A 26,813-nucleotide genomic window follows, 5' to 3' on the forward strand; every position below is an offset into this window, starting at 1 on the left:
TTCCTCCTGAACGGCGGGGTGTGGGAAAAGACACGCCGCAATGAACTCTCAAGGGAGCCACTGCTGACATCCATACACGTATATCGCGATAAAGTAGCGAACATTAATGAACCACAGATTTCAAGCCAGCGCATCAAAGACGCGACAATAATGGCGCGATTTATCGATGCCTTCGAATCTGCTCGGGAGAAAAGGCCGTCCTCCCGACGCATGTGTACACAAACAACGCCTTTCTACGAGCTCACAGTGCCACGCTCGCTCCGACAGGAAAAAAAATGAAAAAAAGAAAAAAAAAAGAAAAAAAAAAGTAGAAACGAGAAATGGAAAACCTAGAGCCCGAGCGTTCTATATTAGCCCGGCAGCAGGGCAACAGAACGGCCCAAACAACTAGCGCAGCTGCTCATTATCCCAAAGTAGGGGCCAGAATAGAAAGGTGAGAAACGGCACGAGAAGATAGCTTCTCCTCCGGACCAACGGCGACGACGCAGCGTGTTGTACGCCACAACGCTGACGCTCCCGCTATGAATAGGCGAGCCAGCGAGTACGTGGGCGACAACGACAAAATATACCTGCGGGGGCCACAAACGAGCCGGGCGCTGTGGAAAACAGCGTTATCGTCGCGCAAGCTCGGCAGGGGTCCGACAAGGGACGCGCGCGCAAAGCAAGCAGGCGCGCGGTGGCGGTCGCAGTAGCGGCAGCAGAAGCAGCGGGGGAGCACTGGAGTGGTTGCAAACGGCATGCCAGGCGCCTGCGTGTGACGCGCATCGCGTGTACACCTCCGCGAGCCGAAAGGGGGAAAGGGGGACGTCGCACGGTCATTGTCTCGTCGCGAACAATGCCGAGCCAAAGCCGAGGCACGTGCTACAGAAAGCCGCCCACGGGCGAAGCCTTCGTGCTTCGGTACTTCGGCGAGGCAAAGGCATTGTGGTCGCCCGCCGAAGTTTATCAGCCGATATATATACGTACGGCGTATTATACATATTCGGTGGCGACACCGGCGATAAGCATGCAGAGAGGGCGCCGGCTGCTCGCGCAAAGTGGAGTGGCGTAAATGGCCTGTAACTAATATATTACACACTACTAGCCCGCACGGCATCGCACGGAAGGCATCGACCTAACCACAATGCGCTCATTCGGGCGAATTTGCGCGATATCGAACGATCCCCGATGGTCGGAAGCCATCGAGCGACTACAGGACATCGGGTTCAGCACTTGTTTTCAGAAAACGAACATGCGCTATAATGAGGCTCTATAGGCGATATAGGGGGCGAGTTAACCATTAATGTGACTGCGAGGCTAGTGTAACAACCCCGTCGCTTTACGAAGACTGTCCTCGATACTGCAGGGATTCATCGCTTTTTAACAATGGTGTTCGAATATTCTAAAATTACCGAATAATACCCCGAAAACTTTCGAATTCACCGCAGTTTCACCGCACTCTGCGCTTCACCGCAATGGTTGACCGCGTGGACTGTGCAGTGAAGCAACCGCAGAACCCGAGGAGTCTGTGATGAACGACCTTTCATCCCTCTTGAGAAGAGAACAGTCCCTACAGTGCACGCAAAGCGAAGCACGTGACGAAACCAGGAAAAAAAAAAAGGTCGTTCTAACTACGGTTTCATCTCTAAATGCAGGCAAACGTCGTGCAGTTATTAAAACAATGTAAATAATTACTCAGATGTAAACGGCTTCCAGGAGTTTTTTTCAGACCCATTCGATATTTCGAGCTTTCAGTTAATTCAGTTAAAAAAAAATAAATAAACGAGCTGAGTTGTACCTCTGGTTTCCAGGGTCGCGCGGGCCAACTCTTCTGGTGGCTAGCTGCACCACCTAAAAAAAGTGAAACAAACAAAAGAAGTTGAACTAGACGATCTAAGAACACTAATTGCATGGCTTTCGATTCCCACCGCACGACTAAGCAATCACATTCGATCGCCGGCTTTAACTTGCACAGCGCTCAAGGATTGGTTCACTGGTCGCGCGCCGCAGCCTCCTCGAAACCCCGAAGCCTCCCTTCAAGGACGCGGCCTCTACGCATACACTGCAACGCGCGGACATCAGAGTACGGACCGTAAATTACGGGATTACGAACAATTCTTCCGCATAAAACTAGGGGATGGTATGCGGAGCGCAAGGTCTCGCCTGAGAGCTTTTATTTCGGCCCAGAGCGCCTCACTCGAGTGGTATACACCGAATTAGCCACCGGTCATTAAACAAACACTAACCCCACGAAAAGCAGCACCGAGAATTAGCAAATCAAAAACAGATTAAGCGAACCAGCCCCGCAAGGAAGGAAACGATATAAAATGTGCAAGCAGCCTCCATACGAAGCACACTGATCACGACGCATACGCGACCTTGCATTTTGCGCAGATGACCCTGACAAGGACATCACGTGGCAGCCCAGGCGTTCCACGCTGCAGCTGTGCGGCCTGCAGAGAAGCCGGACAGTTGTGCGAACACTGCTACGGATACCACTTCGCTGCACACGCACGAAGGCCCACGACAGGTACAATAAAGATTGAACGCTTGCAAAGAGGAAAATGCGACAACAAGCGCAGCAGGACAATAGGAACCAGCGCGAAAAACAAGACGAGTGACAGTGAAATGTAATGGCGTTCACTAACGGTCTTTGGGGCATATGGACGACTCTCACGCTTATTGGTACAGAATAAAAGTCAGCGCCGCGAAACAATGCTACGGATATCGCGCCTAGCCGAAATTCGCAGTTATATTGTTAGTTCTTTAGAGTTGCGTAAGCCGATGCTCGTCCAGTCTTCTGGCGCTCGTTTCGTCAGATCCCGCCTCAATAGAGAGATTTAGCTTACACCGTGATCCACGATCCGCCCCCGTGACCCTCTACCGCGCGTGGGCGGGGCGCACAAGCTGATTGGTCCCGACGCGGCAGGTCTATGTGCCGACATCGAGTATGTGGCGCCATCTATCGGCGTCAAAGAGGTCTGGGCATGCGCAGTGAAACGCGCGGTGGCGGATCACGGTAGCGGATCGCGGTAAGCTAAATGGTAAGCTAAAGCTCTCTAATAGAGAGATTTAACTTACCGTGATCCGCGATCCGCCATCGTGGCTCTCTACCGCGCGTGGGCGGGGTGGTCAAGCTGATTGGTCCCGACGCGGCAGGTCTGTGTGCCGACATCCAGTATGTGGCGCCATCTGTCGGTGGCAAGGGGGGTCTGGGCATGCGCAGTGGAACGCGCGGTGGCGGATCCCAGTAGCGGATCGCGGATCACGGTAAGCTAAAACTAATGTTTCGTGTGACGGTTCGCGGCACGGAACCAGATACCACAAAGATGGCCGCAGAGGCCGGACATCCACGGAGAGCGTCAAGAAGGCAGTCACATTGGCTACGGCATAGTTAGTAGTATGCATCGCTAAGTTGTGTGTGTTGCGTTATATTTTATGGCGCACAGGCAACTAAGGCCATCATGGGTCAATGTTGTGTGTGTTGCGTTGTATTTTATGGCGCATAGGCAACTAAGGCCATCATGCGCCAATGTTGTGTGTGTTGCGTTGTATTTTAAGGCGCATAGGCAACTAAGGCCATCATGCACCAAACTCAGGATAAAGCAGTTCCTGTTAAAAATAAGTTTGTTTATTAGCTTTACTCCTTTTAAAAAATCGAAGACAAGAAATTTTGACAATGGCATTCCCCCCTAGCAAGAGGCTTGGATGAAATGGAATGTGTTCACTTTAGAAACACATACAATGTTTCCTCCTTATTTCCTCCAGTTTCATGCAGGATATTAAAATGTGGTTTACTGTCAACTGTTCATTACATGCCTCACATGTTTTTCTTTACCGCGAGGAGTATGAAGTTGTGTGCGAGATTTGCATGTCCAATGCGGAGAGCAAAAAAAAAAAGAAAGAAAGAGGGGGGGGGGGGCAGCGGTAACCGCAGTACTCGTTTTACCCATATTAAATGCAGAGCGAAAGCTATAAAACCCGAGACCACAAATGGAATAAAAAAAAAAGAAAGAAAAAGATACAAAGCACTGGGGATCATCGCAAGGCCGAAAAGGAAATAAACCAAAGCTTGAAACCCCTTCCGTAATCATCGTACCGTATAGAGGACGCTACCAATTAGCGCACGCAATATTGAATGACAGGGACTTGTCGAAAAGGAAACAGCAATAAAAAAAGATTGCGGAGTAAGACAAGTTCACGACCGGCCTTACACAACGCCCATAAGATTAAAAGGACGAGCAAGCTAGGTCATCAGGAGAGAGGGAAAAAAGGCGGGCTCATGAAAGCTCGCCACGTTCCACACAAAAAGACATTGGAAGCAGACGTGGACATTTTAGTTAACGCGACGTTCCCACACCGCCGCGCAGCTGCTGCCTGCATGGCGCTGCGGTCTCAAATCCCCTCAGCGCAAGCCATACAGGAGCAGGCAGACAAGGAGGGTGGAGAGACCCGAGCCAAAAAAATGATTATCCCATTGCGCGCCGCGTCAACGCTCCCCGTAAATGCCCGCCGCACAAAGTAGCGAAATCCCCGAGCGCCGCCGCAGGTTCAACAAAGGAGGTCGCCGTTTTCCCTTCCTCGCCTCGGAGCAGCGGCAGAAGAAGCCAAAGGCTGCTGCTTCGAGCAGAACCAGGCGGCCCCTTTCGCCGTTATATACGCTGCCGCCGCCTGGATTCATGTGTACAAATGGCGAGCGCAATTACGGTCCCCGACGGTTGAAGGATTCGCGGTGCCCGCAAACCCTCGCGAGTGCGGCGTATACGCGAGCAAAGTGGGCACAAAGCGAAAGGACAGGATGACGAGGAGGCCCGCGGCAGAGGAACACGAGCCCGGACTCGGATCTCTCGGAGAAAACGGTCGGTGCGATCGGCTTCGCGGAAGACAATCTGGAGAATTATTTCTGGATGGCACAAAGTCGCCTAACGTTTGCGTGCACAGTGCACAGTGTACACACACACACACACACACACACACACACACACACACACACACACACACACACACACACACACACACACACACACACACACACACACACACACACACACACACACACACACACACACACACACACACACACACACACACACACACACACACACACACACACACACACACACACACACAAGGCGCCTGACTACTGTCCGGAATACCCGGGTTCGAACCCGACCTCGGCGGCTGCGTTTCGATGGAGGCGAAACGAAGAAGGTTCCGTGTGCTGTGCGATGTCAGCGCACGTTAAAGATCCCCAGGTGGTTGAAATTTCCGGAGTCCTCCATTACGGCGTCTCTCATAGCCTCAGTCGCTTTGGGACGTTAAACCCCACAAACCAAACCAAACACAAACACACACACACGCACGAAAGAAAGAAAGAAAAAAGAAAGAAAGAAATCGGCTTCCCCAACCGAGGGTCTCGATCACTCAACCATCGCGATGGGTGCTTCCGCTCAGGGGGTTAAACCTGAGCTGTTTTTCAAAATCGTGACATCCATGCGCGGGCGTGTTTGACGACGAGTGTGATCCCCTATCGCTCTGCTTCTCCCCACCGCAAAAAACACAAACCACGATGCGAACTGCTTCGTCGAACCATATTTAGGTGTTTCGTCGAGCTTCTTCCCCCCCCCCCCCTCCCCCCGTGGCAGTGATGCACCAGCCCATTTCTTTCCTTCGGCACGCGAAATCGAGGCGAACACCAGGCGCGCAGCCAAGAAACGCGGGGCTCAGGAACCAGAAACCGCGACGAGCGTCGGCGAAGCCCGGAGTCGACGAGCGGGCACGCTCGCTGGACGTCAATCCAGTTTTGCCTGGCAGCTAATCCGCGAGCACACGTAACCGGACGCGAAAAAACTATGAAAAGAACGCGTACAAGAGCGCACTACGTCACAAAAACCACACGAGAAAAAAAATTATAAGAACACGGGTCCACAGCGTCCACAGCGCCCACCGGGATAATCGAGGAGAGACTGTCAGCGCCGACTTTCGCCGAGCAGCTTAAATCAACCCAGCAGGTGTTGCTTACGCTCCACTAGGTCACTGATTACACGCCCTGTGGACGACGCGCAATAAAGAATGTAAGAGTAAAACAAGCAGAATCGGAATAATGGCATGCAAGAGAGAAGGGGGAGGGACTCACTAAAGTCCAAACGAGCGCCCAGAGCGGATTTTCAAACGGCTCGCACATCGTAAACACCACCGAGAAGGCTGCGCTCGATTGGCGAAGCGGCCCCTCCCCTCCTCCTCCTCCTTGCCCAGACGTGCGTGGATGAAGCCGTCGCCGTAATCAACGCACGGAGACACGATATATATGTGTGTGCGCCGATCTATGTCGCCAATTACCCCAAGGTGATCGGGTTCTCGCCCTCAGCGACTGCAAATCAGGAGGCTTACTGCCTCTTTCTTCTTACATACTCTGTTTTCGACGCGTACGCAGAAAAGGGTCGAAGGGGCCTGGACTAAATATGTATGCGTTTTCCTATTCGAAACCAGCAAGAGTTCCGAAGAGTGAATGTTCTATATATCGCGCGCGCGTGCACGTCGTGCGTGTGTTTCACAGCCTGACTGCTCCGTGCGCGATTCTCGCGCAATCAATTGAACCGTACATATCACGTATGCCGTAAAAAGCAGTCGTGGCACCGAAAGGCAGTCACAAAGGCGCAACACAGCTATAAAGAAAAAAAAGATACGTAGTAACGTGCAGAATAAACTATCACGCTAACGAAGCAAAAGAAGCGGAACGCTGAAGGGTCATGCATATATTGCAAGCTGCAGGACGAAGCACAGCCTAATCACGCGTGAAAGACGAAACACGTGCGCCTTTAAACCAGCCTCGTCTTGAGCTCACCTCTGTGTTGTGTTCTTTGGTTGGTTTTAAGATGAATCAATACCAACACGACCAGTCGTCAACCGTGTTCAACATCCCTTTAGAAAAATGAGCGCCGCCAATTGTCAAGTATACGAGAACAACCGACGCGTACAAATTCCTTCCGGTGCGTTCGCACGCGCTGTCGTAAGAATTCGTCATCTCAATAGTGTAAACACAAAGAAAACAGAGTGCTGATCCCGAGTCCATCGTTTACAGTAGCATCGGCGAATGAAATGTGCACCCGCAACATTACCACTCTAAGCGGTACTATTTACGAATTATTATTATTATTATTATTATTATTATTATTATTATTATTATTATTATTATTATTATTATTATTATTATTCCCGCTTTTTCTGTTCATACCGGTCACAAGCTGCGCGGCCTCCGAGTGCTATACGAGATCCTGGCGGCGATACTGCCTTAACTCCACCTCGGAGCAAATTACTGCGTCGAGGTGCTGCCAAGTTCCCACAAGGCCTGCTACATACCTCGTCTGATTATTGCCAAGTCTCAAACGCGCACGAGAACTTCATCAAAGCTAAATTGAAGCGACACACGCGCCGCCGCCTACTTAGCAGGCGCGACCCTCAAAGGGCAAGGCCGTGGCCAGAATGCAACAAGACAACTCAAGAAACCGCATTCCACGACTCCGCAGAGCGTACATACATTCAAGGCACCCTTGCTTTGAAGCAGGCAAAAGTGATGCACTGGAGAGGAAATAAAGGCGCGTATGTCTTTCGCAGAGGGAAGGGAGGATAAGAAACGCGTAATTCAGCAGAGAGAATCCGATTGCCGTTTAAAAAGGAGGCGACACGACGGTCAAATTATGCTTGCAGGGTGGAGGCAGCGCACATCCAATGGGTAACAAGATGCGCACGCGGGGCCATGCAGCGCGCGCTTCCGCGTCGCACAAGTTGCCCAGGCGATTACGCGAGCACCTATAATATACGTACGGGAAAAAGGCATGCAGAGCACGTGGTTACACAACCCGTCAAGGCCACGTCGGGCGGGCTCTGTCTGCATCGTTAGGGTAATGGAATGAACCCAGCGCTTTTTAGATACCTCCTATTCATGCTCAATAGGGATACGAGGCTTCAAGCTACTCCAAGGTTTCTTTTCAGAACAGCAGTGATTGTATAGCAGTTGCGACTATAGGTTCGCTGCAGTTCTAAAGAGGAAAAGATGAAGGGTTTGCGCGGAATTTTAAAGCCCCGACCGAATAATCTCGAGTATTTCGAGCGACGTTCCTTTCAGAAGCTTCAACGACACGATTCCTCATTTTTATTAAACAAATGAAGTAAGGCATATAACACCGTGGCACAGATCTCAAAGGAGCACAGCCATCCAATGGCTTCTGTTAGTCGCGGTTAATCCCCTAGCGTGAACAGGCAAGTGAACGGCGGGTGCAACCGTGAAATGGGATCAACCCCGACGACTCAGACTGGCCGCCGGACAAAAAAGCACCGTTCCGAGAAACATTTAAAGGGTTGTTTTCAAACCCGCGAGCATCTTACCGGGGCTGAAAACAATCCTTTAAATACCCATTATTCACAACACTTCATCGGTGCAGTGGCAGGTGGGCACCACTGTAAAGCTGCAGATCTGGAAGACCAGACTTGACTGAGGACTAAGGCAGAGCCAGTCTTCGCTGATGCCCCGGAGTGAGGGTCCCAACCACAAAGAAACTCAGCAAGGCCAATCTTGAGTTGTTATTCAAACAATCATGGAAACAAGAGAACCTGCATACAACCGCCTTCAAGAGCGCACAAGGAGCGAGACGCCAGACTACCTTTTCTCTCAAAATCACACACAAGCACTATTCTCAACTATAGCGCGGATGCCTTAACAGCCCAACTCCGCGATCTCTACATTCCTCCTCCCCTACCCAGCCTTTATACTCCGTACACTGGTGCTTCCAATGTTGAACTCGATCAGCCGTTTACCCTCTGGGATCTCGACTGGTCGCTAGAACAGCTAAAGCGGAAGTCAGTCCCAGGTGAAGACCAGATTACATACTCACTCATTCGAAATCTCTCTGACAAGGACAAAGAACATTTTCTGAGCATTATAAACTTACATTGGGAAGAAAGCACACTCCCAGCATCTTGGAAACAATCACTTATAACCTTACTTCCAAAGCCAGGCAAAAAACCTGCGCTTCAAAACCTCCGCCCAGTTTCTTTAACATCACGCCTGGGAAAAACCATGGAGCGGATGGTGCTCAATCGGTTCGAGACTCATCTTGAATCCATAGATTTCTTTCCCCCTCAACAAATTGGCTTCCGAAAAGGTGTGTCTACTCAGGACCTATTTTTTCTCCTCATGCACGAATTTGACCCTCCGCCCACTTCCCAGATCCAAGCCATAGTGGCCCTTGATGTGCGAAAAGCTTTTGATAACCTTGCCCACGATCCTCTATTAAACATCCTTGCCTCTACTGGCTGTGGTCCAAAGATGTATGACTACCTCACAGCATTTCTCCGCGACCGTACGGCCAAGTTCCGTCTCCCCGATTCGATATCTGATCCTTTCCCCCTCACACGTGGTACTCCTCAGGGCGCTATTCTGTCACCCACTCTTTTTAACCTTGCAATGGCTCCCCTATCTCGTACTTTAGCGTCTATCCCAAACCTAAAACACACATTCTATGCAGACGACCTTACTCTTTGGTGCACTTCTGGGTCTCCTGGAGCAGTAGAGGAGACCCTACAGCAAGGTATCGATGCAGTCGTTAGTTACCTTGATAAAGTAGGGCTATCTCCCGCACCTGAAAAATCCGAATTGCTGCTGATTGCAAAAACTCGCTATCAACGCCAACATAACCAGCTGATAAATCTCACAATTCCAGGTCACCCCATCCCTCGTGTATCATCCTGCCGGATCCTCGGACTTCATATCCATGAGTCAACCAATCAGGCCAATGTATCTACAACCGTTAAAGTTTGCAATCAGCTTACGCATCTAGTTCGCCGCATAGTCAATAAGCACGCCGGGCTACGAGAGGGTCAAGTCAGGCAGCTTGTCCACGCATTAGCACTTAGCAAAATTTTATATACGATTCCTTACCTTACACTAACTTGTCGCCAAAGACACCAGATTGAGGTTGCGCTTCACATATTGTACAAGGCCGCCCTTAACGTCCCTGTACATGCGTCCACGGAGCGCCTATAGACCTTTTCACGACCCTTGGAGAAACCGGTTTGACTGAGCTGAGAACCAGGTATGGAGGGAGAATCCGCAGCTTGTTCCTGTGTTATGAGCACAGCCCAGTCTCCAATATGGCAGCGCCCTTTGGCCACTTTTGAAAAGGTCCTGTTCTTGCCCCTGGGAGACCTCATACAACAACATCGCGACCGGCAAATGGCACGTCTTTCTAGCACCAAACAAGGACATTGGATACTACAGCAGGTTGCACTCAAACCTATAGACCTCCCTATAATTACCCTTCCTTCTTCACTCCCGGATAACCTCAGAATAATCCCCATTCCAAAAAACGTTGCACCCGACACTAACACAGGCAGACGTTCCGCTCGCGTTTCCAACCATGTTCACCCGACAGATTCCACTATCATCTACACAGATGCATCACGAACTAACGTCGGAGCGGCTGCTTACTCAATTCAGAGCTGTAGCGATGTAGTGACGCATACCCTCGGTCCTTACATAGATCCTCCTCCTCCTACAGCGACTCTCGAGACCCTACCAATAGTTACCAGTATTCAAGACCTCGCACAAGCACCCCCTAACCCTTCAGGATATACCATATACACTGATTCAATACAAGCTATACGCGCCATTCACACGGGTCGCATTCCTGAAGAACTACACGATGATCTACAGAGAGCTATTACCAAACTACGTCCCCACACTGTAACACTGAGGTGGATTCCTGGTCACGCTGGAATCCCAGGCAATGAGGTATATGCATCGCCTCGCCCGCGAACTTCAACACCGGGCGCCTGGGATTCCCTGGCCTTATCCACCAACGTGGGACACTACTCTTCACTACAAAAAAGAAATCAATGTTCACTACGACAACATTAGAGAAACACTCCGTACACTTCCTCTTCCTGATAAATCTCACTACCACGCAAATCCGCATTCTTAGACGCATGCAACTAAATACACTGCTTACTCCTGCCCGATCTTTTCTATACATAATCATACATTCCCCTGCATGCCCAAATTGCCCAGAAAACTATGCAAACTTGGAGCATTGCATCTTTTCATGCCCTGTCGCCCTCCAATCTCCTCACTTTCCACACCCTCCTCCCCCAACGTGGCGGGCTTGGTTAGCCTCTGACCAGCTGCAAGATCAGTTGGCCTTGGTGACCCTAGCCCAGGACATTCTTAACGCTTAATGCAATGCGTTAAATAAAGTTGTTTCCTCCTCCTCCTCTCTACTTATGAAGAAGCGAGTGCGGTATACACCAATGTACCTTTTCACAAGCTGTCTGCGAGCCATCGTTTTATATGCTTCAACTCGTTCAACAATAGGTATCCATCTTTACTACATATCACTTCAGGCAGCTTCTAGACAGCTGAACGCAGAGCGAGGGAGGAGGAAGGAGTAGAGGTCCTCCGACAGGAACGCGCTCGCTCGACTCTCACCGCTGGCGCGCGCGACCTCTTTCCGTGTCACGTGAAAAGAACGCGTACAGTTGCCGCAATATGACACGACCGATAATTCAGAGTCCCTTTCGAAAGCATGGAAAAGTGGTCTGCCAAGCTCATGCGCAGAATCCCAAACGACTCGGGTATCCCGACAAGTGCGCTGCCGGCTGCTTACATCAGTACGCACGACCCGAGCTAAATAAATGTGAACAAGGCGTAATGTTGATCACAACAACAACGCGCAGCGCACGCCACGCGGCTTGGATTCATGGACGCGGCAGATGAAACGGACAATTATCTTATGCTGGCAAGCGTCCAGCGCGACGACGCGCACGTTCTGCGACCGACCCCGTCGCTCTTTCTCAAAACGACGCGCGCGCGCGAGCCGAGCGGAATTGCGCGCGTTCCAAGCTGCGTTATTTTCCTACTGCTCAAACGGTTCGCTTGTATCCTCGTGGTGACGTCTCTGAACGAATGGAGGAAAGGAAAAATTCGCTTTTAATCCGAAAGCATTATACGGTCAACAAAACTCGGTGTCGTCCAGAGACCCGGTGACGTAACAGCCACACGACGTCGCGCGGGTATTTCAAGCACCCTTCGAGGCTCACTCTGAACGCGATGTCTCGTGTGGAATGTGGGTAATGAAGAAATAAAATGCAATGCGAATTAAAGGCCGCCGCATGTCACAGCTGATGTTGATCTAACTACTTAGCTTCAAGAAAAATTTTGGTTTAAGGTGGGATTGAACCCCTTCAGTTGCGAGCCATACGCATACCAAGTCATGTTAAACACGTTTGTGCGGCTAGGGGATAAGCAAGGTTTATGTGCACGTGGCGTAATCGATTAACCTCGCAACAGAGCTCACGACGAGACATAATGCTTTCGCATTCACAGCACGTACGCAGTTTAGGTGTCCTCGGTATTTCTTTTTCTTATCTTTCGAAAGTTCTCAATTGGCTCTCAAGTGTCAGCGCATGGGAATTTTCTCGTTTTGCACCCATCGAAACGTGGCTGCCGAGACTGTGACAGAATCGGTAAAAGCAAGCTGAACATCCGGGTGCAGCGGAAACTCAGATCCATGGCGGCTAAAGAGGCGCCGAAAAATCCCTTCTAATTGATCATGATGATTTCGGACACGTATTTTGTAGACTATGCTACACACAGCGCAACTGCCAGCTGAGGGCCCCTATGTGTCAGCAAGCCACGATCCGTACGGTGTATACTATATAGCACGCACTCGATACAAAACCGCGTCGGGCGCGCAGCACAACCGAGGAAAACCATTCGCGCCGTTCAGACAGCCTGCCGCTAGGGCTCCGCAGAATCTCCCCTCCCCCTTTTTTTTTCTTTGTTTTTCAAGGCTGCCAAAGTACATTCTAGTACACTGTAGTCAAGGACACTGATGCCTTGCACAGAGTTGCTAACACGGAAAGCTGTCAGACGGCAAGATGCGCCGTTCAAAACGCCAACGATGCCAGTGTCCGCAGTGACGTTCTTCGTTGCCCCGTTATTGCAGCGTTGTTAGGGGATTTCCAGAAGTTCGTCGCCTTCTTCCCATAGCTGACCCCGTTCTTCGCAGATTTTTCTTGATTAATGTTTCCAGCCCTTGCTCCTCTCGGAAGCCTGCGTTCACGAAGCGCAATCGAGACGGTAGTAAATATGTGCTCCCACAATAGCGTCGGTCTCTCTCGCGCACGCACACACGCCCACGCAGATACGTCAGGCAAAAACAAAAGGCCAAATTCAATTCGCTTACTGGCCAGAGCGCCATAAATCTCTACCGAGGCACGCACCCGACGCTGCGAACGTGCGCTATCGGTCCGCCGGCTGCTATCACCGTCGATGTGGCGTATAAATCGCCCCCAAGCTTGTGCTTCTCTCTTCGCGGCCACCAAGCTGCAGAAAGTAGCAGAAAAGCGAACTGCAAGCCACTGTAGCGGAAAGATGAAAAGGGAGGGGTGCTCTTTGGCCGAATGACGTCCTACGGACGTCGTTACAACGTCGTCCCGGGAGAACGGCGGCGGCAGCGCCCCGGAAGAGACAGCGCCCGTCAATCGAGGTCAGCCGTCCGCGCGTCACGTGAGCGAGTCCACAGGACCGACTGCCGTCCCTCCTTTTTTGCTTTCTGCAGGCCTTTTCTTTCTCACGTCGGGCCCCTCTCTCCCCGTCTTTCACCCGGAAGCGGCGGCGAGGAAGAGCCATCGACTGTGGCCCCCCGAGTGCCGCTGCCGCTCCCAATGCCTCTTCCTCGTCTCTCGTTCCGAGAGCTGTCAATCGCAGGTTGGGTGGCTGCCCGCAAGCCGCCGCCGTGACCGAGAACGCGCGCCGTCCCTCAAAAGAGAAAGCCTGTTGCTGTCGACGATGGCCACGACCTTCTCCCCGTAGGTTGGTGGGGGGGGGGGGGGGGGGGGGGGGGTTCACTCATATGGAGGAAGACACCGAAGCTCCCAACCAACGGAAGTGTACCACTCAAATCGCAGCGCGCACGAGACAACGGCAAAAAGGTCCATCTACTTAAAGCGCTACGCGTTCACCGACCCGGAATGACGGCCCGGAATCCGAGGCGAGATAGCTAGGTGGATGTTGAGTATAGGCTACACTCGATAATTAGAGTTAGAAGATCAATTAGGAAAGTTACTCATTGGCACGACGCATTGTATATGTTGGATAAGCGGCGCAGTTGTGCGATTTGAGATGTTTTTTCAAGGCCGCTGGAGACCAGAAAGCACCAACTATTTGCCGCCCGCTAGCCAAGCACTGCTCTTTATCATCACTCCCTTATAGCAGTCGGTTAAGCAGGTTTATCAACTTCATGCAGGGCACTGACAAAAAAAAAAATAAGAGTGGGAGGGGGGGGGGGGGGGGGACGTCACGAAAACGCAATAATTCAGATGCTACAACCACTGAGCGGCAGTTCCATTGCTGCCATGCAAGACGAGGTTCATGTACCAGTCTCTAGCCCAATCCATCGCGACTACCAAATGATAACATGTCAGCCTCAGCAAACTTTCACTTGCGCTTGCTTTACCTACTACTTCAATGAACTTCAGCTATTCTTTAACGGAGATGTCGGTTATTCTACAAGCACAGCTCCAACTACTGCCATTTGCATGTTAGTCATGCTGACAGCCAGAAAAATGATTTTTGATTACACGCTGCCACATTAAATCACCCCCTCCTCATAAAACAAGTCATTAATTTGTTCTTTGAAAGCAATAATTGCAAAACAAAAGCCATACGTGCGTTCTAAGACAAGCTCTACCCACATTTAAGAAAACAAACAAACAAACAAACAAACAAAAAAAGCTCAGAAAGCGCAACACCCTATACATGCTGCCCGCAGGCCAAGATAACACGATCTGAAGTATGGGACTATTCTCTTTTAGCTGAGCTACGAAGAGGGGAAGTTGGACGAGCCCCGAGAAGTGATGTGGCACGCAGCAAAGTTATCAGTTAGCGATGCACTCCAGTGAGCGGCCACAGAGATAAGGAGGACACGAGCGGACCTTCGTAGCATTGAGCCTGAATGCGGTACGATAGCGACATTGAGACTTGCTTGCTTGTTAAAAAAAAAAAAGGAAACAACGAAGCTACACCCCCCCCCCTACCCTCCCCCCTCGAGAAAAAAAAAAGACAAGCATAAAGGTTTCCGAAACGTGGAAGAGTCCTGGTTTCATTCCGCCGCTTATCTCGTTGCGTCGACCAATAAGATAGCAGTCCCTGAAGCGACGTGCACGTAGCAGCCCAAGTTCGCGTTAGGAACGACATCACTACTGAGGCCCTTAAACAAAATAGGCCAAGCTATACAAACAGCGCTCGATCCGTCCTATTATGCTGCTATGTTACGAATATATCGGGTGTCCAAGCTAACTTTATCGAAGGGTTAAAAAATATCTGAGGTAGGCCACTTGTATACAGATGCCAGCCATCTGAGGCACCACAGGCATTTTTATTTTGCAATTAACTAATTATTAAGTAACAATTTACTATTACATTTAGGCAAAACCTTTACTTGCAAAGTTGAACAGCATCTTCTGAAACACTCATTGCATTTATTTCGAAAAAAGGAAGCCTCGCGTGTGTATCTCTTTTCTAAGGTCTAAAGAAATTTAAGCCCTTGAAATACAAAAAAAAAAAAATATCGCATCAGTGGCGCGATTGTGGTGCTCTCAATCTGGGTTTAGGCAAATGAAGTCAGCTGAGGCCTTGGCTCCACAGGGGCCGTTGCAGCGGCAGGCCTATAATTGAGATGGCTCCGCGCCCGCTGCAACCATCGCCAACATAGCGCCTACCGCTAGACTGGTAGGTTTTTCGAAAAAATGTGCCCTGGCAATAGACCATCACATTTTCGAAATGATAAAAACTCACAAACAGCTAGTGACAAATCTCTTATTGCAACGGCATAGCCATAACAAAAGTTAATTATCAGAAAAGAGTTGACCAGCTGACTAGCTAAAGATAACCCGTTTTCTGATATCCATCAATATAGGTACATTATGCCGAAAAAGCGGCCTCTAGAGCACGTTAACCCCCCCCCCCCCCCCCCCACACACACACACACACTTTTTTCTTTTTGCTTACAAAACACAGGACGGACTTTATGAAGCACCGCGTGTAGATATATATTATAATACAATAGCGAGCTGTGGAGGTGTCGTCACCGGCCATACACAAACAATACTCCCTCATATTCTGCGTACCCGACCTGAGACAGCTACAGCTTGATAGCACAGGCTATCCTTTCCCTGGGCTTGCAAATTCCACCCTGAGATCGCTCAGCACGTCCGTGTAGTGTCGGAAGAGAAGAGAGTTATTCAGGCGCCCCTGGACGACCACGCTTTTAAAACAAACTCCTCCTTTCTGGATGTACGTCCCATCCTGAAATATTTAAATATAGCGGGTTCTGCGCGCGACCGCAGTCACGCACACGGACAAGCCGTTTCGGTGGCATCACACATTTGTGAGAGTGGGTGTCCTGACGCCTGGCTGTACACAACAAGAAAAAGAAGTTAACTCCGGACAAGGGTGCCAAGATCCAACATATATTAAACGCCGACTTTAACGAAAAAAAAAAAAAATTCGCAAAGGCCTACCCCCGGTAGGCGAAAATTGAGAAGAAAAAGGCGCAGCGAAGGGTCTTTTGCGAACAGCTTCCGTAGGCTGGCACTACTCGTAGAGAACACGCAGAACGGTAGACGTAAATAGTCGGACGTACCGTACACATCGCTCCCGGCGCTGCGTGCGCTGCAAATGGCACAAGCGTAAACAACGTTGTACCGTTCCTCAAATGCACGTGTACATTTATGCGCATGCGCACACTGATGAATGAGATCTATAAATAAAAATTCAAAGCACATCAGCGCCCGGCTGAAACTTATTTGACTGGGACATAATTAACTGCTTGTAAAATGGAAGTGCAATGGGAGAGTCTTTATGCGAAAAAGAGACACTAATATGCAAATTGTAGAGACGTAAAAGCTGACAAAAGCTCGATAACTCTCGAGCCAGAGTGCTGTCACTATGACGAAAACCGACGAAAATTTGCAATTCATATAGTACGGCTTAAGGCCATGAATATCGGCAAACTATCCTCAAAACAATGGCGAGTTGTCGATTACGGTTTGGCTTGTGGCCGAGTGAGCGCGAGATGGGAGTAAAAACCATAACAGCCTCCCGCGCACGCGCTACTCGCCGAGTCCAGCATCCGCGCTGCTTTCCACCAAGAGCAAGAGCCATGCGCTTCAACCGCGGGGCCTGAACAAGGACGGTAGAGAGCAAGAGAAGCATAGTGGGTGGCTTGCTGGGAAGGAAGAAGCGTAACTCGAGGAAAGGTCACCTGCAAAACTGCCGTGCGGCCGCGTTAAGTGCACTTCCGCGCAACCTCAGCCGGTGATGCATGTCTACAAGGGAGAGTCGAGGGCACTTTTCTCCCGCGCTACGCGAGAGTGCGTCCTTTCATGCCAGAGGGCGAGTTGAAGCTTCGTTTTTATTTTCCCCTCACCCACGCGGCGTTAGTTCGATAAAAAAACCTTTCAGCGGCCAATATGAAATAAACATCGTTCGAAGGTACGTACATATAAAGGGCTAAGAAAAGGGCAAAGTTTATACTTGAACAGTAAGGCACGGGAACAAACAAACAAACAAACAAAAAAAGCATTGAAGGGGATAGCAAGAGAAAAGGGGGGGGGGGGGTATCATTTGCTTTTTCTTGAGGGTATACGTCCCGCATACCTTTCAGTATTTTTATAATGTGTCAACGAACCGAGTAGAGACGGCAAAAAAGAAAAAAAAACGTGAAGAAACGGATGCAGCAAAGTTCTCTGAAAAACTGACCACGGTACAATGTAATGAGGTTTGTTTTTACTTCAGCGACCGTTCGTTTTGAACAGAACACGGAACGGCGAAAGCATTTGAGCCACTTTCTGTAACTAAGTTGGAGCTCTTTGACGCCCTCCGAATTTCACGTTTCTGAACCCTTGGCATGCTGGGAGCGCGCGGTGGGTTTCCGCGAAAGCCAAAACGGTGATCCGCCCCGCGTCCACTATATAGAAACGCGCAGTTTTGCCAGGGCAAAAAGTCTGTCCCATCCCGAAGCCGGTGGGGAGGGGAGGGGAGGGGAAGGGCAGCATATTAAATCACTGAAAAGTGAACTTGGATGCTGCCGAGATTATCAGGCTTTATTCGCTTGCTTAGGTCGATTAGTATATCTCTAATGCGAGAAAAGCGAGAATTCTGCGCCAAACAACACCACCGATATTAGACAAAACAGTACGCTATACTGGAACAAAACGCCTCTGTTCAAATTTGTCCACGTGAGCAACCGAATGACCTGAAGATTGTAGAAGAAAAAAAAAAAAACGCGGCTGAGATTAGTTTACCAGCCAGTAGTTAAGCCCAACCTAACTATGGTTCCCAAGGCATACGCCAATTTCGGCATTTCTCCACTTCGTCTTGCGCCAATCTTTCTTTTCCGGCCTTCCGAGTGGGCCATCCTTTCTTCAAGTTCGCAAGCGAGAGGTGTCGTTTCCGAGCTCGGCAGTGCAGTCGCATATACATCTGCACCGCTTCCAGCCATCAGCAGGGAGGGATTTTCCCTGCCCACTTCGAACAGAGCGGCCTGAGAACTTTGAAAGCGCGGGCGGCAGGCCATCAGAGCGAGCGAAGTGGAGGGGGCGGGCGCGCACGGCGCCAAATCGTTGCTCGATTCACACGCGCAAAACAGGGAAAAGACAGGCGACGACACCACCCACAACACCGACAAAGACGGCACGGCGCAGAAACGCGAGTACGCCATTGTCGCTTAAGCACGCGACAATGCGGGCGCTCACTGACGCGCACCGGTTGCGCGCGCTCACACTTGGGAGTTTTAGAATAGGGGGACCCAAGGCTTGGGGCCCCCAAGGAAATAGCGCGCGGCAGCGCAACGTGCTAGCCGAGCGGCGAGTTTTAGAATAGGGGTTTTCCCGACGCAGCGGAGCCGGGCTTGCGTTCGTCGATTGCAGCGCCACGACGGTAGCCAAGGAAAAGCATTTTAATATATAAAAGCAAACAACGTTATATTATTCATCAAAAAGTACTATTATTGTGCAAAAACTATCTTAAGACTACCGGTTATATAAACCGTGTTCATCAGACAAGACGAAATCGGCCAATTGTCAATCGAGACCGAGACCGGGAAACCTCATTTGAACCTTCCGCGCTTTCCGCCGTCTGGTCCCCATGGCAACCAAAGGAGGCAAACTCGCTAAGCCTAACGGCTCGGTAAATCCGGAAGCAATCTGAAAATATAGTGCGTTTTATCGCTAAAATTTGGTTGTGCGGGCATCATGAGACATAGCATAAGCTTCGTTGGCCTTTCGTTTTCCATGAACGCGTGACACCATGGAGCGGTGACGACGAATGTGTGCCGAGGCGAGCGGCCGCCGCTTGGCCGAGCGCCGCCATGTTGCCGTAACCCAAGCGACCCAACGGCGGCTTGGGGCGAACGCTATTTTGGAAAAATAGGGGCCGCCCCAAGCGTTAACCCAAGACCCCAAGCGCGCCTTACGTTCTGCGCATGCGCATTTCGACGCCCCAAGCTCCTTGGGGGCCCCAAAGCTTGGGGCCCCCTATTCTAAAACTCTATTGATGCACGCGTCGTTTCTGGGCGTGGTGACGCTCACCTACCATGCTTAACTCGCGTCGTTCGCTCTAAGTGGAGGGGAGGAGGGGGGGGGGGGGTGACGACGTGAACAGCGGGCTCGTTAGCACAGCCGGCGGCGGAAGAGTGCGGCGTCAACCGGCGATCATCAGGAGCGGGGAAGTAAAAAAAAAAAAAAAGAAAATGCCGTCGCGCGCGCAACGCATTTATGTTTATGTATGTATGTACAGGGTCGTGTGGGGATAAAGACAACGACACAGTGATGTCAGAAAATGACTGCTCCCCCATTTCCCCACACAACTGGCGGCTACACCAGGGCGCTGTTACCTCTGACAGACATGCCGGACATATCGGTTCATACTTTACTAGCAGCGTAGATTTTGTACGGTCTACAGAACCGCCATTAATGCCGGCGTGCATAGGCCGACGAAATGTCGTGCGCTCCGAATGCCATCCTTTCGCGTAACAGTAAAAACATGTCCTCATGACGCGCCTAGTCGCGCAACCAAAAGCGAGTGCAAAATTTTGCCGGCGAAACACCTCCACCGTGCACGGGGCCGTTAACGGAGCATGTTTCAAAGTCTGTGCAACCTGCCTCGGCTCATGACCTGCTGTACTAGTTTCATTTATAGGCTATGAATCTTACTGCACTATTTCTTACACTTCGCATGTCCAACTCTCAAGTTAAATCTACACACAGGGGAAGAAACATGAAACTTGCATACTTTCTCATTCAGGCTTCCTTGAAGAGGGACACCGATGGCAACAGTACAGAGATTTTCCGAAAAATATCAGACAGTACGGCTGTCCCTGAATATAATGATATTCGATCCCCAGCAAAGGTATTAGCGTCAGACGTCCATCCAACGTGAAACCTCGTGATCAGCTACAGAGCACCTCAACGGCGATATGTGCCAGCGTGCGGCACATGGTTAAACATTCGTACAGAAGACCCCTGTCGCTCAACGCTGTGGGACTACTATTTTTCGCCGCATGACAGCCGCAAACCTGGCAAGAGTGCAAGTGGCCGCGAGCTGACCGACCACCCGTCTAGTTGCGTTTCCCCGAAAATAAACCTGGAGGCGCGCGCGCGCCCTTCATGACCAGCCAGTCGAAAACTGTCCTTAGGTATAGGACATCTAGGGCTCGGCAAGCGGAACCTCGCAACGCCCACCATTGCTGAAACCGCAGCCACGAAGTAGGAGGATTAGAAAATAAACGTCAACCGAGACGCGACTTCAATTGAGTCAATGCTTTTATTAAAAGCTGTATAAAAGAGATGGGGGGGGGGGGGGGGGGGTAACATGATCACCTGGTTTCTGAACTGCCAGTAAAATAAAAGAAATACTAGTCCCTATTTACTCACCGCAACGTTTTCCGCTCAGGCGGCTGGCTATAGCAGTAAAGCCAGGCCGCATATGCGGCAGCGCTGCTACGGTTTTCTGGTATTACAAGGGCTGCTGCCCTTTTATTACCCGGGAAAAAAATAAAAACGGAGTGTAAGCGCGAAGAGCTCAACTGTACGAAATGAGTGGACAGTCGTACGCAGCGAGTTGGTCGGAAAACCACTAACAAAATGCAACATTATGTGCTACCAAGGAAGGATGCTATGGCGCACTGTACACGCCCATTTACTTTCGGACATTTCCTCCGACCTCAAATATTATACCACACGAGCAATGCCAGGAGGCAAATATTTCCTTCCTCCCACACGCCGCTACCGATAACTTTCACTCAGTCACGGTCCTGTATTCAGACGCGAGGGATTCTCGTCCGCGTAGTAGCTGCTGGAAGACGTCTAATAGGACTTCAGGGGCAAGTTATACCCCAGTCACACGGGCAAGTTTAGTGACACTTTCACGAAGTGCACTTACATAGGAAGAGTGACACTTTCGGTGCTCGCTGTCACACGGCAAAATCAAGTGTCATTTTGAAATGACGGCAGTGCCGATGCGGATGCTGCAGCCCTATGTGGAAATTAGTTTTCACAAAATACCTTAAAATTCAATTTTATTGCAGGCACAATTACCTTAAGCTAATATTCAGTTTATTTGTGCATTTCAGTACATGGTTTTCACAAAACAAAAAAAGGCATCGCGATGTCGCACGCGCTTTTCGCTAACATGCATGGTTACTGCTGTTTTACAAGCAAAACCGACCTCGTTTATTATGTATAGTTGCGCTACTAACTGCGGTTATCGCGAACGTAGCTTTGCGACTTTGATTTGCATCGTTAACCGGTAGCGCCTATGGAACGGAGTCACCGGTGTTCGAGCGCGAAAAGTGCACGAGTTGTATGATTCAGAGTAGCGTGCATTTTTCACACGAAATCATCTCCGACGGCGCTTCTATGCAGCCTGAAATGTCCAGCTGCGCAACACCCACGCACGGCAGCATCGTCTCGTCTTCACAGCGTTTGCTTGGCGTGTAGTTGTAACACAGCGTCGGAAAATGTATGTACAGTTTCCGCAGCATCACGAAAGTAGGCGAGAAGTTCGCAGCGTTCACAGCACCGGATGCTACTAGCTTTCCGCAGTATGCCGCCCGTGAGCGCCCGTGAACGGCAGAGCGCGCGGGGCAGGTAGCGCTTGGCCGTGCGCTCCTCCGTGGTCGTCGCTAGGCCTATAGTTTGTTTCGCATCGAAGTATCAGTGGGCGGCGTTTTCGTATGGCCAGCTTAATCGGATATATAGCTCACTTGTGGCACTGCCTTGAGAGAAATGAGAATAATGAGAGAAACGTGCAATTCAAATCGACGACTCCTTAGGAGCGTAGCTAGCGTATACGTGTACTACAAGGGTGAGCTGCGCCGCGCCGCCGGCGACGATGGCTCTGAGGTAGTGAGCAGAAGTTTGCTTGTATCGCAGCTATTACTCCTGCTAGCGACTCGGTACGCGTCAACGATCCCCAACAAGGATTAATTTCTGACATTGCTTTACTCCAGGGATTATTATATACGGGAAAACACTTTTCTGACGCCGGTGACAGCGGGGCCGGATGCGCCGTAAAGGTGCTAGCTTGGAGCTGGCGGCACTGGCGGCTTGCGGGAGCAAACGCGGTGCTGTCTTCGGCCGGCGCTTGAGCGAAATGCTGCCGTGTCAAGTGACGACGTTCTAGAGATTGGGTTACAAATAACTCCAACTTCGTTGATGAGGTGCAGCAGCAGACGAACGCCTTCGTCTTAGCGCAAGCACTTAGAGCGAGGGTAGCTGTTCAGGTGTACGCATTGTTTTTAGTTGGTGACAGCTTAAATCCCTTGCCTATTAATAGAAACACTCATAAAATTACTATAAACATTTCAAAACATTGTAATTATCAAAAAATGCATAAGTAATATGAAGTGTCCTGCTGTCGAGACTACACACTCGCCTGCCGGACAAAGTGTAGTGAGTTCCCGAAACTCACTTTGCGCTGAGTGTGTTCGGCAGCGAGTGTCATTAAAGTTCATCGTGTGACACGATGCGAATGACACTAAAGGCGAGTGCACTCGCTGAAAGTGACACTAAACTTGCTCGTCTGACCGGGGTATTAGCCGGGTTCTGCACGCGAAGGTTATGAAAATGAATGACCGTATACATGGGCACATTTAAAGGTTCGCAATTAAAACCTCACAAAAAAAAAAAAGGGGGGGGGGGGGGGGGCAGAAGCTGTGCCGCTAACATTTTCACTTGGTACAACACGGGTGCAAAAATATTTTTTCTTCGCCCCCGCGTTCCCGGAAACTTCCGATAAACGCTCGCTTCGCAGATAACTCGACACACACTCCGAGCAAACCGCACGAACTCCAATTCGCTTCCTCGATGCGAAAACTGCCCGCTTCGGACAGTTTCAACCGGTCAGTCAGAAAAGGAACGCCGAAACGCCAAAAAGCTCGAGCGAGAAAAAGAAAGGCCCGCGCGCACTGCGGCAGGATGACGACTACGGCGGCAAGGGGGGGGACAGCGCACCGTCCCGGGCTGCACGCAATCAACGCGCTCCGATCAAACGAACGAACGAACGACGTGCGGGCGCGGCGGAAGACACGTGGCGTGCGCCGCATTCCGATGTCGTCGTCCCCCTTCCCCACAATACTACAGCGGTATGGCGCCATGTGGGTCAAGCAACTACTACGGCGCCGGGTCGTCGCTGCGGGGCCGACGCGCGCTCGGGCCCGTCGCAGAGACAGCAGCAACAAGGTGACACGAACACACCTCTACGCGGCGGCGCGAGGCCGCGCGCCAATGCAATCAATGCCGAGCCCGCTGCGCAAAGACCGAAGGTAATCGCGGCCCCGGCCGATAATTTTCTCGCCCAGGTAATGCGCGCAGAGTGTGCGTGCGCCGGACGACACCTGGGAGGCGGCGCCGGCAGTAATGTAGACGACACTTGGCGAAAGCATGGACACGAACGAGACTCCGATTACGGGATTGCGAACGCTAGGTGCGCGTGAGTGCGCCGTTCGAAGGCTCAATTAGCGCGCTAATTAACCCTTGAAATGCCCCTAAATTGGACCATTCGAAACACAAGTTTTCCTTTCACAACACAGCTCTGCTTCCAACATTTTTTTTACACGATACTAACCGACGTTGGCAGAAAACTTCGAAATTGAAAATTTTGTCAGCCGATTTAAAGTATTCAAGTTTACTTTCGAAAAGTAGCATGCTTTGGATTCCTGCAGCGCCGCAAAGCCTCGATCACTATGCCGTTTCGTATCGGAGCTAAATGTATCGGAACCGTATCGGAGCCGTATACCGTAGCAGTGGCCAAATCGGAGCTAAATGTCAGCACAGAGTCGGCTAATACTTCGAACAACAGATCGAAGCTCGTTTTGGCTATCAGCTGGGAGAGTTTTCTGCGAATCTGTGGATCACTGTCACTTGACGTGCCTGCCACTTGGCGTTGTGCGCACCAGTTTCAGTATTACGACTAATGCCGAGTTATCAACCGTGATGTCATGATTCGTATATTAACTGCGCCTACTATAGTTCAGTCGCGGACGTTTCCGGCGCTCGACCGGCGCAGCAGCGAATTTTGCGAATTCGTGAAAGTATTTTCGGCACGAGCTGTGGCTTAGTGTATAAACATCCGAGCGCGTTTTCCCTGCATGTGTGGCGGCAGCTCGCGACCAGATGCCGATAAAACCGTATGTAGGTCGCACACGCACGCTCGCCCGTCAGCACGGGGCCGACAAGCTGCGTCCCGAGTTATGACTCACACGCCACCAACTCCACCTGAACGAGCAATGCGGTTATAAAGTTCAAGCGGATTCACGCTATAACGCGCAGCCTAACGCGCGTTTGACACTTAAAACCCAGCACGATGAACCGGGCATGCGCGTAGCCTAAATTCAGGGGCGTCTGAGCTCAGGGCTCCCTCGAGCAGCCTGGAGCCGTCTATCATTTTGCGGACGTCGGCACTGTTTCGTTTTACCAGTCTTTACAAGAGTCGTATTGAAGGACTATGGTTTTACTAATAGTAAGATAACACAAGGTCTTTCTTTGAACAAGTCGAACGAACCTGCGTCGGTGGCCTAGAAGCAGCGTGCACCCGACTCTCATATGAAGGTCACGCATGCTCAATTCTGATCTAATCTCCCAAACATTCATTTGAGTAATTTACATATTTGCACGGCACAATGACGTTTTAGTCATGTCCCTACATAATCACAATTTCAATTCCGCATGACGACACGACCCTGTAGACTTATAAAGATCTTTTCTGACACAGCGACAACGCAGACAAGTGCAAGACTGGTTACCCGCTGGACATGACCTCGCGTTGTTGTGGCTGTAGGAAGAAGGAAAATAAAATGCACGGGCCTGCTACTGGCTCTGTAGCTGAGCCACCTCCGCTGCCTCGTGCAGACAGAAGAGAAAATAGAGAAGAAAGAAAAGAAAGAGGGAAAGAAAGACGCGCGCCGCAATAACAGCCGTCGTCCACCACCGAAACGGTGGCGGGTGCAATGACGGCCTACAACAGATAAAAATTCTGGCAGGCTAGCCCCCGCCGCAAGCGGCAGTGACCTACCTGTCCCAGCCCCATCTGGGGAGTGGAAGGGAGCAGCACGAAAACTCTAGCAAAGCTTCCCTGAGTACTGAAAGCGGCGTGACGATGCGCCAACTTCCAAACTTTGGTCCGACCCGGACAACGCCTATTTCGACTCCCATGGGTCTCACTTCTCGAAAGAGCAAGTGCGATAGGGTATAATAATGTTCGGGCAAGACTTCTGAAAGTCTGACGCAAATGACTAGCGATAAGCGAGCCACCGATTTTGCACGAAGCTCGGGGAAGACAAAAAAAATTTGAGGACACCTTTGCGACTAAAGTGATGAGAGGCGAAAGCCTGAGTGCTGCATTCCGCTACGCGACTGTTGCGCATTTAGCGACGAATGCTGCTACGAGTAAAGCGAGCGACTACTCTTTCACATTCTGCGAGTGCATTTAGTATTCAGTGAATTCCGCTTGTCAGCGCCGAGATCGCGCTTGTATCTTCGCAGTTGTTCTACGCTTACTGCTGTGTGGCTAATTTTACCGTGTGCGAGGCATTAATTAGTAATTAATCACGCAGGTGCCATTAAACAGCAATTAATTAATTAGTAATGCGAATAATTAATTAGTACTTAGTTAGGCACATGTCACAACGAGTAATTGTTAATTATTCATTAATAAGTACTTCAGTAATGTATAATTATTCATTAATCAGTTGGCATATGCCCTACAAGGCACGCATTCTCGCGTACTGTGGTGGTGCTCTGTGATTGGTCGAGATCTCCATGACGTCATTCCGTCTCTACCAATCAGAGCCGCCGCAAAAACGTGACACTTTTGCTGATGACAACGATGAGGCAATAAAGGCTTTCGCCTTAAATTGAAAGGAGCAGCCTGAGCATAGAACATGAAGCCAGTATGTAAAGCTGGATACAAAAAAGAGGGGTAAAAAAAAAAAATGCCTGCGTTCGTTCGAGGAGGGCAAACTAGTTCGTTCGCACAGCGCGGGCGATTATTAATGTAAAACGAAGATACGTCACTTCTTGAGCGAAACTGCAAAACAAGCACACGAGTACAAAGAGCCAGCGGTAGCTTTGTGGACTCATCCCCCCCCCCCCCTTTCCCTTTAGCGGCAGGGGAAATAAAAGCAGCGGATACACGCCGCATTGTCTCGGGGCACGCGCATACTTGAACGCTCATTCACACTCACTTCCACCTTTGGTGCGCTTCAATCCCCCGCCGT

At 50.5% G+C, this 26,813-nt stretch overlaps 1 protein-coding gene across 6 annotated transcripts in view; it reads right to left on the reverse strand.

Annotated features, from left to right (window-relative positions):
- Window positions 1-26,813, reverse strand: part of Synd (protein kinase C and casein kinase substrate in neurons protein Synd) — a 114,499-nt gene that overhangs the window by 63,815 nt on the left and 23,871 nt on the right. For 2 of the 6 annotated variants that reach the window (XM_084601797.1, XM_084601799.1), the window contains exon 2: window positions 1,778-1,830. The exons of the other annotated variants lie outside the window; for them this stretch is intronic. The gene's annotated coding sequence lies outside the window, so the exon portion shown is untranslated. The remainder of the gene's footprint in view (window positions 1-1,777; window positions 1,831-26,813) is intronic. 6 annotated transcript variants of the gene reach the window in all.

Source organism: Amblyomma maculatum, chromosome 4, assembly GCF_055883805.1.
Source record: "Amblyomma maculatum isolate TAMU_Amacu chromosome 4, ASM5588380v1, whole genome shotgun sequence".
Lineage (NCBI taxonomy): Eukaryota > Metazoa > Arthropoda > Arachnida > Ixodida > Ixodidae > Amblyomma > Amblyomma maculatum.